This window comes from Morone saxatilis, unplaced genomic scaffold, assembly GCF_004916995.1.
Source record: "Morone saxatilis isolate NCDOM2014 unplaced genomic scaffold, NCSU_SB_2.0 Contig6, whole genome shotgun sequence".
NCBI lineage: Eukaryota > Metazoa > Chordata > Actinopteri > Moronidae > Morone > Morone saxatilis.
The window spans coordinates 9371552-9386553 of record NW_023340206.1 but is presented as its reverse complement, the minus strand read 5'-3'; positions in this window follow the sequence as shown (position 1 = coordinate 9386553).

Genomic DNA, 15002 nt, shown 5'->3' with positions numbered 1-15002 from the left:
CACACACACACACACAGATCTGTGTTAACAGTGGACAGAATAATGAGAAAAAAAGAGAGAAATGTAAGTGGGAGGGGGAGGGTCTTTTTTATGTTATTCATCAAATCTGATAAAAGTGATCAGTTTTAATACCGCCTACCTATTACACACACATAGCCACACACACACGTGACAACACCAATATTTGCATTCCCAACAGCCTTGAAAAGCAGACTGACGGTTACAGACAGACCCTCTCTCTTCACATGCATACATGCTGCACACACAGAGAGAGAACGTAGCCCAATTCATCCAAAGCAACACCACCTCCCACTGGACTAATCCTCCATTGACCTAACTCTGGCTGGCAGAGGCTTTGCTACAGTATGTTAATTACTAATTTACATGTATATCAGTTCAGAATCAGAAACTTTAAACGTTAAACTGTAATAAACTCGCTGTTCAAGGTCAAACGAAGTTTAAAATCAATTTTTGTCTTTCCAAAACGAGTGATACCTTAAAATATTGGCAGCATATACTGTAGGATTCATATATAGCTGTTTCCCACAGGCTGAAAATGTAAGTGTGGTGTTTGCAGCTCAGTTAAACCTAATGCTGTTAGTGTGTCCACTTGGTGGGTAGCAGTTCAGTTTCAATGGCCGACCTTGTCCCACCAGAAAAAGAACCTTTTTGGTTGTTTTTTCAAACTCTTCAAACTACTTTAGGATGTTTACAGTGTCTCAACAAGAAGTCTCTTATGGTTGTAAGAGTAATTACTGTCCTTTTTAATTTTTGTGGTTTAGGCAGGACTCAATGGTCACATAGTAGCTGCAAAGTACACAACAAAATCTTTGCTTTTCCTGAAACAAACTGCTTTTTTTGCCCACTGGTTAGGATGTGCTTCAGTGCTGCTCTGACAGGCTGCATAAGTAAGTTGATCAAAAACATGCAGAAGCACTGTGCAAAGAAGTTACACACAAGGTTAATGCTGTTAATGCAACATATTATACCATATCATATCATATTATTTAACATATTAAGCTTGTTTTGTTAAATAAAGTCATATCTTTATGACATTAAGTTGAATATTAAGAACAGATTATTCAGAAATGTCAGGGAGAGAGAAGCAGACAAAGAGGAAAGAGAGTACAACCGTAGAGCAGAAAGGTGAGCTGTCGTTTGTTTACAATAAAATGATGTTTAGTCACAAACACTGAGGTCCTCTTGTATGTGGGCGCACAGGTATTTCCACATTGTAGCAACAAACTACACATTTTCACTCAACTGTACAACTTGAAGGCTGAGCAGAATTTACCACCTAAGCCAGAAACATCCAGTTTAACAAGTCATTTCCCGTACGAGACTGCTAGTGGGGAAGAAATGTCTGGAGGATATGATTCCATCTGCGCTCAGTTCAAATATTTTGTGAATAAAGTGACTAAATTTGCACTAATGTTGATTTGAATATTGACTTTTTAATATTAGTGACATTGCTTATTGTGTGTCTTTCCCTAACAGGGTCAGACAGAGACATAAACAGATGCCCCCGTCGATTAAACATGTGTTTACAAAACTAAATTTAGACATATACCCTTAACTCTGTAGCCTTGACGAATTGTTCTTGGCTATATTGTTTCATACTATAGCGTAACATCCAGATGTGTAGACATGTGGCACTTTGAGCTCTACTTCAAAGCTTAACATGAGGATTAGACAGAATGCTTCACTGTGCAAAATACATACATCACCTCCTTTAGCATTAAATGATGTAATAACATACAATAAAAGTAAAATCTGAAACATATTTACAAATAAAAAGTGACTCAAGCTACAGAATATATATTATATATATTAATGTAAGCTTTAACATCCGGTGTACAGTACATCCAGTCTGGGAAAATGTCATCTGGTTAACAGGAAATTATGTATTTTTCTATTCTGGCAGCAGCAGTGGAAAAAACTAAGGGAAGCAGTGGGTAATCACAGTTGTAATGAATGGGGAGTATTTCACACATTTATACCTGCTGTTAAGGTTGGGCCTTAATAGGTAGCCTTACATTGAATGACTCACTTCTGTAACCAGCCTCAATTGGTCATTCACGGAACTTCTGCATTGGTTAAAGTAAAATATCTTGGTTGAGGTTAAGCTCATGATTTTGCTTACTTTAATATAAACATTCTATACTTTTTCATTCATTCATCAATAGCTTACGGAGATTCTTCTTTCCACAAAGACCTGCGAATCTCCAGAGAGGACAGACTCACAGTACTGAACACTGACTGACAATTGGTCTGTTTGCAGAATAAACACAGCACAGAGTGTGCATCAACAAAGAACAACTAAAAGAACGGAGCACATCTTTAAAACCAACATTAGAAAGTTTAAAAGAATGTGAACATTTTTGTCATTTAGTGTTGCAAAATTTAAATTTTGGTGGAACAGATATAAAGGAACATAGTGTGTACTTTCTTTACTCTCTTAGCTTACAAACACAAGGCACCAAGCAATCCAGATTAGTGACAATACACAAACACACACATACACACACACACTGTCCTCATGTCCCCTACGCACTCTCCTGATGATCAGCAATCAAACTGCTCCACACAACTACAGTATATATTATTTAAAAAGCACAAAAATGCATGCACACACACACACACACACACACACACACACACATTCCCAGAGTCTGATCTCTCATGCAGGGACATTTTGACATAGCCAAGTGTTGCCTAGCAACAAGGTCTCATGCACGATGTACAAATGTAGAGGTGCACTGTCTCACACTGCTGCCCTGGTGTGTGTGTGTGTGTGTGTGAGAGAGAGAGAGAAAGAAAGATCAAGAGACAAAAAGTTGTAATTGCGACTTGATGAAGACAGCATAAGAGAAGCACGTGTGAACTCTGTGTGTCTGTGTCTGTGTGTCTGCAGAGCGTTATCTAAATTTGAGCTGTCACTCTCTCCTTCTCTGACCTTTGCCTCCCTCAGCTATATTGGCAGAAGGAAAGAACGTCTGCAGCTTCTTGCCCTTACAGCCAACTTGTAAGACCGTAATACTAAAGCTGACCGACCTCGCTGGGATTTTACAGTTACGTCTGGGTCAATAGTCGTGGAACATTTTATACTTATACTTTGATTGCCGTGTAAAAGACAACATGGGTGGACATTCTTTAGGATACTTTTTTTAAATCAAAATGTCTCTACATGTCCCATCCCCTCCGTTACTATTGCCTGTCAAGCTTTTGGTTCTCGCACAGTACATGTGCAGTTCACAATGATAACAGTGGAAGGAAAAGTAATGCCATTTTTGACACATTTCTAGCTGGTGACTGTACATTTTGCAAGCTTTTGATGTACACTTGATGGCTTCATTAATTAAATGATGGCTAAAGTATGATAAGGAAAGTGTTATTCTGATTTTATATAACCATGTTTGGCAACAGTATGTTTCCAGAGAAAAGGCTTTTAAGATGAGGTTGCTTGACTGTAAACTTCCCTATCCAAAAAAGAGCAGGGCAGTGCTGCTAATGTTAGCCTAAGCATCCAGGACCAGCTTTCACACAGTAGGGAAATACTACACACAGGATGTGATAGTCATGAACAGATTTTATTTAATGTTTTCTTATGTAAGTCTAAAAATGCTTAAAAAAAGTTTTTCTATGCGTTAGCTATAGTAAAACTTTGTGCTTGTTAAGCCAACTTTCAATACCAATGCAACATACCTGGAGGATTTTCATTTTTTTCAAAGAAGTGATTTTAATCAAATTCATCTGAACGCAAACAAGGGCTGTAAAAGATGTGACAGAATCACATAATGAGGCTGGTGTTTTTCCCTTCCTGGTATCTTGTAAAAGAGTAGAAGAAGGAGAAGATTCGTGCTGAAGGGGCCCTCAGAGGCTGATCTTAACAAGGAAAGAGCAGATGGATTCCTCGAACACACACACACACACACACCAGTTCGAGGAATGGCAATGGATTTGCACTGGGAGCCTCTAGAGGCCAATATGACGCTGGAAGCAAAGTAAAATAGTTCCAGATCCCCTATGAGCTCCTGGTGCAAAAAAAAACCAACCTGAATTTAGATTTAGATTCCACTTACAGCCCTGCTGGATCATCTCACCGGCCACCCACAAGCACACGGCATAACATGGATGGAGCATGGATTTGAATCAGGAAAACAAAATGAAATTAAAAACACACTTTGCACGCATACCCACAAACACAGAGGAGCATGGATTTCTCTCTGGGGCCTCAGGGACCGATCTTAGCCTCTTAACGATGACGGAGCCAGAGAGATGGATTTACCGTGGTGGGGAGGGTTGAGAGAGCGCATTACAAACACACACACACACACACACACACACAGACACAGACACAGATAGACACACACACATGGTCAGCAGAATTGGATGGCTGTTCAAAAAAATCAATAACAGTCTGAGGCACAGAAAATCCTGATCTTCTCCCGATCGAAACACACACACACTTGAACACAATTTTTTTTGCGTGTCAAGAGAGGAAAGTCGTCGTGATACCGTAACACCCTCCCAAAGAGACACTCCTGTTAGAAAGGGTCAGATGCAAACAAAAAAACAGACAAACACACCCAGCGCTCGCCATCTTAACCCCATTACTCAGTTGCCATGACAACAATCCACACCCCGTCTACCGAGATAACATCTCCAGCAGTACGCATATACTATCACACATAAACACGTTAAGACAGTTATACGGTGTGTAACCTAGGAAGAAGTCGGTCAGACATCGATTATTAACTTGCAAATTAAATACAGCAGACACATTTTCATTTAAATACAGAAATTGTTTTGTGGAGTACAAACGTCCAAATTACAGCGTTGTCTGCTGGAGAAGCTGAATAAAAAATTATTGTTATATGTGTTTATTTTTATTTCAATCCTGTTCTTGCTTAGACTTTATATAATTTATTATTTGTATCTAATGTAATTCTGTTGATCGAAGTCTTTGTGTAAGCTTTTAGGCTTTTAGCACCCTACCTCTCCTGCACAAGGTCTGGATTATTTTAAATTAATGTAAAAGTCTTTGTGTGTATATCATATCTTTTATAATAATTCTATCTTCTTCTTCTTTTTTTTTTTTTCACAAATTCATCCACCGGTCTGCATCAATTCTGATGTATGCTCAAGGTCTAGATTAGTTTCCATATATTAATGTATTTCTTGTGTGTTTGTTTTATTTGTTTTTAATTTGATTTCTTTTCACCAGCCTTGAATATCAGAATAACATGAGTATATATATATATATATGTATATATGGATTACAGTCTGTTGCAGGTCCGCTATTTCAGAAAAGCCTCATTTTTGGAAAACTCATTCAATCTGATCATAGAAGGATTTGCAGGTGCTTTTAACATTTTGAAGCTGGATATTTTTATGTGGTTACTCGAGGAAAACAACCACATTTACAGCTGACTCAGCTGATCTTGCTGTCAGGAGTGTTGGATGAGGAATAAACATCATTTATACTGTCAAAGTATCAGTGAAATGTGATAATAAATAAACATCTTGTGACCTTATGTATTGATTTTCCCCCTCCCTGCCGTCTCTCTTGCTCTCCTCCCATCTGTTTGTCTGCCTGTCACTCTTTTGCACACTCTTGTGAATGAAGCAATGACACACACACACACACACACAGATATGTATGCACACACATAGCAGCAGCACAGCATGTCGTATGGTGTGGGCAGCTGACATTTCACTGCAAGCTATCCGACAGTCGGAGACACTCACACACACTCTTGTTAGTGAAGAAACGATTTTTCTTTAGCCTGGTTTACTAGATCAAGCGCACGTGTGCACTGAATTCACATTATATAACGCTTCATTCCCTGCTCTGACTTTCTGCCATTTAGTTATCCATGTGTGCAATGAATCACCTAGCAGCCACAGTTTAATAATGCCGTGCACGTGCAACATGTTCCGTAACAACCTAATTAATAGCTGCGGTCGCTTGGGCAAAGTGCCTCATGAAGCTGGGACAAAGAGATGATAATGGCTCATCACCTGGCAGAAAATGCAGGAATCATATCACCTCACACACACACACACACACACGATAAACACACTGAATATTATCCAGCATGGGGCGGGCTGTGGCTCTGAGGTAGAGTGGGTCGTCCACTAACCGGAAGGTTGTTGGTTTTTACATGAATGAGTTGGTTTCTGTTCTATGGATTTTATCAATGTGTGTGAAAGGGTGTGTAAAAAGCGCTTTGAGTGGTCGGAAGACTAGAAGGAGCTATACAAGTACAGGTCCATTTACCATTCCTGCAAATTCATGTGTTTTGCAAATGATCCACTTCAATCCACTTTGCCTAACTCTACAACACTTTCCTACATTTCCCAGAATGTAAGGAAAGAATGGTGCTTCAAAATGACAATGCTAACATGCTGATATTTATGAGCTAGACTGTTTACCATGTTCACCATCTTAGCTCAGCTAGTTACCTTAACCTTAACATTTGCTAACTGGCACTAAACACAAATTACAGTTGAGGCTGATGGCAGTGATACTAGTGTTGCAGGTTTCAACCTCATGATGGCACTAGACTGGAATATACTAACCCTTGTTTTATGCTGCCTTCAAATCATGTGAGAAATATTAGGAGTAGAGTGCACATGAATGAGCAGGAAGAACAACACGAAGAAAATCCCATACACTTCATCTTTATTGTTAAACTTAAAAGACGGACTTTGTGCTCGGCATTATTTAATCTACTTCTGCTGGTAATGTGGGCTTAAGTTATTTAATGGAGCTTAGTGAAAGTTCAATCGGGAAGAGTGCTCCCTTCATTCATTATTCCCTCGCAGCCACACCTATTTGCTGCTATCCATTTGTTATTTCAAATCTATGAGGAAACAACTTGCTGATTCATTTAATCTGATCAAATAAAGGCAAATCTACCTTAAGTCTTGTCCACACTGGAACACAAAAGCAAATAATAGTACTTTGTTGTATTGTAGTGAAATAACTTGACAATAACATCATACTGATCGCTTATTTGCTAGTTACAGCTGCAATAGAAATATATTTAACATGCACAGACTATTAAATGTAAGATGTTGCCATCAGCTGTGGTTTTAAGTGTTGCAGTGGGAGTTCAAAGGACAAGAAGTTCTCACACATGTTGCTGTGTAACATGCGTCTCTATTCCCTCCAAGGACAAAATTTACAATGAGAAGGTTTTTTAAAACCTGAAAGAGAAAAGGTAACCATGGCAATCAGATCTGTTTTTAGAAAAAAATATTATTATCAGTTTCTAGCTGTCCTCTCTCTCTGTGTCACATACACTAGAAACACAGACATGGCAGATGATACTTCCTTTGTCTCTTCTTTCTTTTCTGAATGGACACTGACAGATTGCATCAGTAAAACACCTCTTCAGTATGTGGGTGTATTTGTGTGTTTTCCTTTGAGTGTTGCTAAGAGCAACAATGATGTGTGCCATGTGTAGTCAGAAAAACTAGGTAGGGGTGTGTGTGTGTGTATGTGCACACCATGGCCTTGAGGAAGCCAGAGTTTCATGCTATCATTATTGTCCGAGCTGTAAATTGCTAAAAATTGTCTTGTATAATGAGATTGCACAAAATGTGACATAACTAATGACCATCTTTAATGTACAGCTGCAGTTGTGTGCCTGTGAATTTTACATTGTCAGGAACCTCCACATTAGTGTTCTGTGAATCTATTTCTAAAACTTATTCTCATCTCAGTCCTGGATCACCACGAGCTGCTAATCGAATGTTCCTTGGCTCAAGGCCGATCCATCCTCAAAAAATACAGACAGATGACTACAGATATAGGCAGTGAAACTGTAGTAAAGGGGGGATTACTGGTATATTGTTAACTATGAACAAACACTTTTCAGACACTGCGGCCGGTTATTTTATTTTTACTTATTCTCTATGTTATTCTATGAATTTAGAATAACATAGACAATGTGCAGCTAGAAGAAACTACACACTTTCATTTTGTATACAACCTTGTGTTGTAATAAGTGTCTGACTACGGATATTCAATGAATAATGCAGCAGAATTGATGTTAATGATTATGGGTTTATGTGGCGAAACAGCACAGAAATTCTGGGATATGTGTTAACCATTAGTGACTGATTTTCTCGGTGCTCTGCATTAAAACTCAGGAACTAGCTGAGTCAAAAGGTGAATTTTCTCTTTGTTACTGTTCAGTTACAGCAATTACCAACCTTTATGAATGACTTTGCATTCTTAACTCCATCACGTAACATGTTTTCAGTGACGGAGGCAACAAAAACGAGGATACTATTAGAAAGCCGATGTGACTATTTTTACTCCGAGCACGAAAAACAGCAACAAGTGAATTTGCGGTGTGGAGCAGTTTGTCTTCTTCTCTGATCAGAATGGAAAGTAACTGCCAAGGGTTCATGCGGAGGACACTTTTACTAGCGCGTGCACACACACACACACACACACACACACACACACAAATTGGTTGCCATGGTAACAGCAGCTCTCGCATCAGGATATCTGCCTTAAATCTTGCCTACATTTGTCTGTTTGACCTCATGGGAATCCAAGATCATTTCCACACTAATGATGGGAATTTACATGTGACATGCAACAGTGTCTTAAAAAGTTTGTACGCACTCAAGCACCAAAATATATATTTTTTTGTTTGCTAATTTAAGTGCATGCATTTCCTTTATTGTAGTGACAGCTGAAGACAGACCGGAAAGGGCAGAGAGAGGGGATGAACACGCAGCCAAAGGGCCGCAGGTCAGATTCCGAACCTGGGCCGCTGGCAGCAAGGACTCCAGGCCTCCGTACATGGGTCGCCAGGCTCCACCCACTGAGCTAACCAGGCGCCCCCAGTCATTTTTTCTTTAATAAATAATTTATGTTGTAGTCTTCCCCTGCTAACATGGCCTCTTATACAGACAGGAAGTTGAAAAGGCCAACTGAGTGTGACATTTTCAACTTTATCCAGACCGTTCTCACAACACTTACTGAGGATGATTCAGATTCAGATGACTTTTTTGTCCATCACATTTTCATTCAATAGAAATGTATCTTTGGCACTGGCATATGTCAACACACACTATACACAACCACAAATAACATAGCAACACACAAAAACCATAGGAAGTTAAAGAAGACAGTTAAAGTGACTGGTGACGGTGACGGTAATGAAAGTGATGGGACAGAAAGGGAAATAAATCACCTATTAAGAGTGATTAGTTTTCTTGAACATACCAGACTGCAAAACAAAAAACCACTCTGTATGTAACACAGTGCAGCAGTTACATTTCTCCCTGCCTTTCCCTCAATTATTCTGTCTCTCTCACACACACACACACACACACACACATTTGTTAGCTAACCTGCCACTAATTAGAGACATCAGTTAATTAAGGCCAACTAACCGCATGGTCTTCACAATGAGCAGCTGTGTGTGTTAGTTAGCAAAAGACTGACATGTGGTTGGAGGTATATAGTTGAACACACGCTGCCCAGGGGCACACAGACCCACGAGTCTACTTTCCAAAACTGCTACCTTGTGTACTTTAAACTGCTACAAAATCTTGGCCTCCCTCTCTTAAAGATAAAGTGTGAAACAAAGTGAGAAGAGAAGCAAAAACACGAGAGAGTATGTGAGGGCGTTAAAGAGTCGATGGAGAAAGATCAGCTGAAGTAAAGGGTCGGCGTGTGCGGCAGATGGTTGCCAGTGGCGACCCGGTGAAGTGACGACATCCACTGCTCTCCTCACATCTGCCACAACATCCTTGTGAGCGTGTGTGTGTGTGTGATTGTATGTCATTTACAAACACATCTGACGCTAAAGCCCTTCGTACATTACGTGACTGTACTTGAGTGCAAATGTCAGTGTGCTGTAAATCGCCCTCATCTCTGCTGCATTCAGAGACTTCCAGTCACAACACATCACAATATTATCACTATTATTGTTCACAGAACTGGCATATAATGTGAAATGTAGTGCAACATGCAGATGGAAAGATTAATACAATGGTATTTATGTAATTGAATTCTCATTCATGTGTTCAAAGCAGCACCTAGAGATTAGGAGTTTGGTTTTAAGCAGGATGCACGATGGAGCAGGCCATTCCCCTCACCCTCCTCCAGGTTACCCCACTGTTGCCCACATGAGCATTCAATACCACCAGCACAACTCCAGAGTCCCTGGGCAGTATCCTTTCCAAGACCTCACCCAGGATGCAGGAAAAACATCTAAACAAACAAATGTTAGTGGTCTATCATTTTCTAAGATATGCCTTATAGATTTAAGTGATCTGATTTAATCTCTAAACTACGCTTTACGCTTTTTTTTTTTTTTTTTTCAGCAGTTATCGACAGACTTACAGCCACTCTAAACAATATGTGTGAGTTTCTTGCAACAGAAAACGATGTATTGTAAAGTTGATCCACACAGTTTTTCATAGTGGAGGCAGTATAACACTCCTCTGCCCTCTGTCAGCTGTGTGTGTGTGTGCGTGTGTCTCTTTTCTCATCAGGGAGCCCTTTTTTTCCCCAAGTTGATCCACATCTGCTTCTGATCACTAAAAGTAATGCAATATTTATCCAATACAACATCTGACTCTCATTATTAAAACAAATTTAATATGGAGCTGACTTAAAGGCTAAATCCCCAGATCGGGGTGTATGAGCTACACGCAGCAGAACACAAAATACAGGTCTGAGTTTACACACAATACAAACCGTTGAGAGCTTCAGAGTAAACGCTGGTGCGGCTCTGAGATCTCCCCCGCCCCCCTACTATGAGCTCAGTCATCAAGAGCAACTTTTGATTAAATGTAAACTGTAGAATAAATCAGTTTTTGAATTTCAAGTCCTCTTACTGATGCACAAGGATGTAAACACAAACTTTAGAGATTGAATAGATTAGAGGATTTACTATTTTTAAAACAAACTAAAGTGTTGTTCTATCACTGCAATCCAAACCATGGGAATGGAAATTTTTGGAATGATGCACACGCTGGCAGTTTGAGATGGGAATACGAGAAGTGCTGGCTAGAGGTAGAGATTAGAGGGACCGTCCTGTAACCTGAAGGTCACACGTTTGACCCTCATGACAGTTACATGTCCTGTTAAAGCAGAGAAAAGGTCCAAGGTCAGTACATAAAGGCTTCCCTACACTGACTGTGGCACTAAACAATGTTTAAAATGAGTCACAACTATATATGTTTAATTTAAAAAAAAAAAGTAAAAGTAAAAAATGGACTTCAAGGTGAGGTTGTTAACTACTATTTCCAAGGTTTAGAATGAACTCTCAACCTTAAATTTGAAGCCAGCGTGGACATGAAAGTGTTTTAAGTGCTTGAAAAAAATGGAAATCTGAACATCTACATGTACATTTCCATGACAAGTGGAAATATCCGAAGACGCAAAATAACTAGGAAATGGACTTTGAGATGACATTGTTTTGTCAATCTGGAAGCAAGTTCCTTAAACAGGTGGGCACAGTATGGTTTTAATGAACACAAACAAGATTACATACTACTACTAGCACAAACAGCACTTCAACATTTGGTGTTCTCCTGCCCTTATTTTGGCCCAGCGTCCAGTGCACAGGTGGGAGGTTCAGTCAAAGAAGAAAAGTGAGTTGTGGTGGTGTGACTAGATACCTCAGAACCACGTCTGTTTTTGGCGTAACGTCACTTAGCTGCCAGTCTGGTGATTATATCAACAACAGTAAACTAAATACTTAAAGCAAATGCGCAGCGATGACAGATTAATGATTAAAATGTAACTAAATAATTTTAATGAATCACCCACCGAGGCTTTGGATACAAAGACAATACTAAGAATCCATTTATTGTTTTTTTGTCATGGAATTTCTTGACAATAAGAAAAATATAGTCACACCAATATTTGTAAAAAGTACAATTTGAATGCATTCAACTTTTATTTTACAGATTAGTATAACTGCTATACCCAAAGGATCTCTGTCTCCCCAGTTTCCCACAGGAAGACCAAAGAGGGAAACTAAATTTCCAATCAAAAAAATCTGGAACAAATGTTGAGCCAAAATTATTCTCAGGAGAAAAAAATCTAATAATAATAATAATAATAATAATAATAATAAAAGAAACAACTTGTGCTTGCATACATGTACTCCTCTATCTGCCTCGGACACATACACACAGATGTTGTTTGTATTTTAAAAAAGCCCTCCTCCTGTCTTTCCCAGAATCCCTTGTTGTTTCTCACAGCATGCTTGCAGGTTGAAGGGAGAAGAGGGAGGAGCTAAAATGTCAGAGGTCACTTGACACAAATGTTTGATCTTTCTTTTCCCTCTCTGCACGCCTCTCATTGTCATCTACCACCTCTCTACCTCCCCTTCTTATTCTCAGTATACATTCACTCTTCTCTGTCTGTGTACGTGCGCTTTCACACTCGTCTTCTGGTCTCTGGGGTTATAAATATTTTCATTCTGGGACCAAAATTCTTTCACAGATTTCCAATAAAGAAGCCGGACTTTCTCACTTATATAAGATCGTAATGACAATTTTAAGTAGAATCCACACACTTCGTTGTAATCAAAGTAGCAATTTTATACAACAAGATTTCATTTAGAATAATTTAAAGAATGTCATCTGACGTCCCTTTTCTTCAGACAATTGATGAAGGAAATAAACTGACTTATGTTCCTTCTTCAAGGGCAAATGGTCACAAAAGTCCTACATAGTCACACAGCAGTCCTACAATAATCTAAATCCGGATGTTGGCTCCTAAATGTTTTTAATATGAGCACTTCTAAATCATAAACAGAAATTAAGAATTGAGAATCCCTGACCACTGATGAAAATTCTCCTGACCTCCTCATTTAGGGAGGTCAAAGGTCAGTTGTGTGTGCCCGAAAGAGTAAACCTCCTTTATAATTTCCTCTCTATTCTGTGGCGTTTGCTTTGGTTTTATTTTGTCTCAGGTCCAATAATTTGTCCGCTTAAAATAAATCTCTAGCCCCATCTACTGGCAAATATTGTGCAGGACAGTTAAACCTTTACACATGTACATCTGTGTCTGTGTGGGGTGTGGACTGCCTGATGGTTTGAATCCACGGTCACGCACTTTATGCACCACAGGTTCTTAATCTTATATTAATTCCCAAACTAAGTCTGTGGGGTGGAGAGGAGCCTGACAATTAACAAGTGAAAAAAGTTTCCTTGATTTGAGGGGTTGATTAACATCCTGTCTCTTATTTGATATTGAAACCCAATCTCAGGACAAAGACAGGCGCTGTACTTTTGATTCCTGGTGCGGTCATTGTACCTAACAGCTGCAGGGATGACTGCAGGGATGAGAATGTCAGAGGTACCAGCAGCCTTAAATGGAGCCACTCGTGTGGTGTGAGTCCTCCAAACGACTCTATTCATTTAGAAAATCGTTTACTGACACATGCTTGTTAGCAGAGGTTATCTCTTTCTTTTATCTATATAATAACTCAAATTATGTGATTATACTTCTGTTTTAAGGAGGTTTTAGAGTACATCTCTGTTTGAGATGGTATGCCAAGTGCGTTCAGTCAGCAACCATCACAAAGTGATCGAAGCTATGTGACCTGCACTGAAGGTCAAATATCTATGACGACAGTTTTGCAGTGTGTATCAGTGGCTTTGGCTGTCTGAAACACTCCACTTGAAGAGCGAGCCTAGAGAACTATCGTCTGAGAATGCAGGCAAGGACTGTCAACACCGGATACAAATCTGTCATGGTGGGAGGCCATTGTTAACTGTTTAAGCATGGATACTTGCTAGGGAAAATAATAAGTAATATATGTTTCACTAATTATATAACAAGTTTTTTATTCAGACCTGCACAATCAAAGCAGCTGAATTAAAAGAAGGAGTATGAGCTTTTCATCCTTGTTTGAAATGTTAATGAGACATTAAAATTGTTTCCTAACACCCTGACAGTGAGGATTTCCCTTGCCAGATCATAATGGGCTTAAATGCTTCCAACACTTAGGCAATCTCTTCCTTATCAGTGACCCATACCTCACTGAGGACAGTCTCAGCTTACACAGACACATGCCGTTGCTGTCCTGATGTATGATGCCATCTCTGTTTAGTTTTACCTTCTTGTCTCTGCTGCACCAACCACTAATGCAAACTTGTCTGAGGGATGAGAAAAGCCTCAATGGTACAAATTTAGCTAAATGCACAGGTATATACGAGTTCTTGGAAAATACACTGATCTGAAAGGTAAATGGCAGAACAAAGTCTCAGGTTTTGGTTATGAAGTCCCAAGTCAAGTCCCAAGGGCCAAACTTTGTGTATCAAGTCCTAAACTAGCCATTATTTGTCTATCTGTTATTGTACACACAGCTAAACACACAAGTTGCGAATCATTCTGTTATTAACTGTCGGCCTGTTAGTCCTGCTTCTAGGCAATCCAGACAAAAGAAGCCTTGATTTGCATGTCAAGCTGTTGCTACTTTACAGTGTGTTGTAGTGAAAATCTTATAATTGTTTGACAAATCTTTGAGACCTCATGGTGGCTCTGATCCTGAGGTCTGGAGCCACTGAAATATACCGTCCTAAATATTTCTACAATCCTGGCTATGACTTGTTTTGGGATGTATGACAAGTCTAAGAAGCAATTTATTTGGGGATTATATATAACGTCTGACTTTTTCATTATGAGTTTGAAAATGTCACATTATTTGTACACACTGGAAAAGTAATGGATTGGAAGTTCAATTGTACATTTTCAAACAGCAGTTAGGGTGTCTCTTTTGTGTTCAAATAACTATGTTCTGCGCATTTTTGTAACCATTTTAACCATTTTAACCACATAAATCTTTTTCTATTAGTGATGTTACTAATTGAACTCTATTTGTAGGTCAGCATGACTCATGATTCAAGGAGCTCCAGCAGGTGGGGTGTCCTTTCTCTTCTGAAGTTTAACTCAGGATATCCTTAAAGCTGAGTGATCCATCGCAGAACTCGGCCTCCCCTCTATC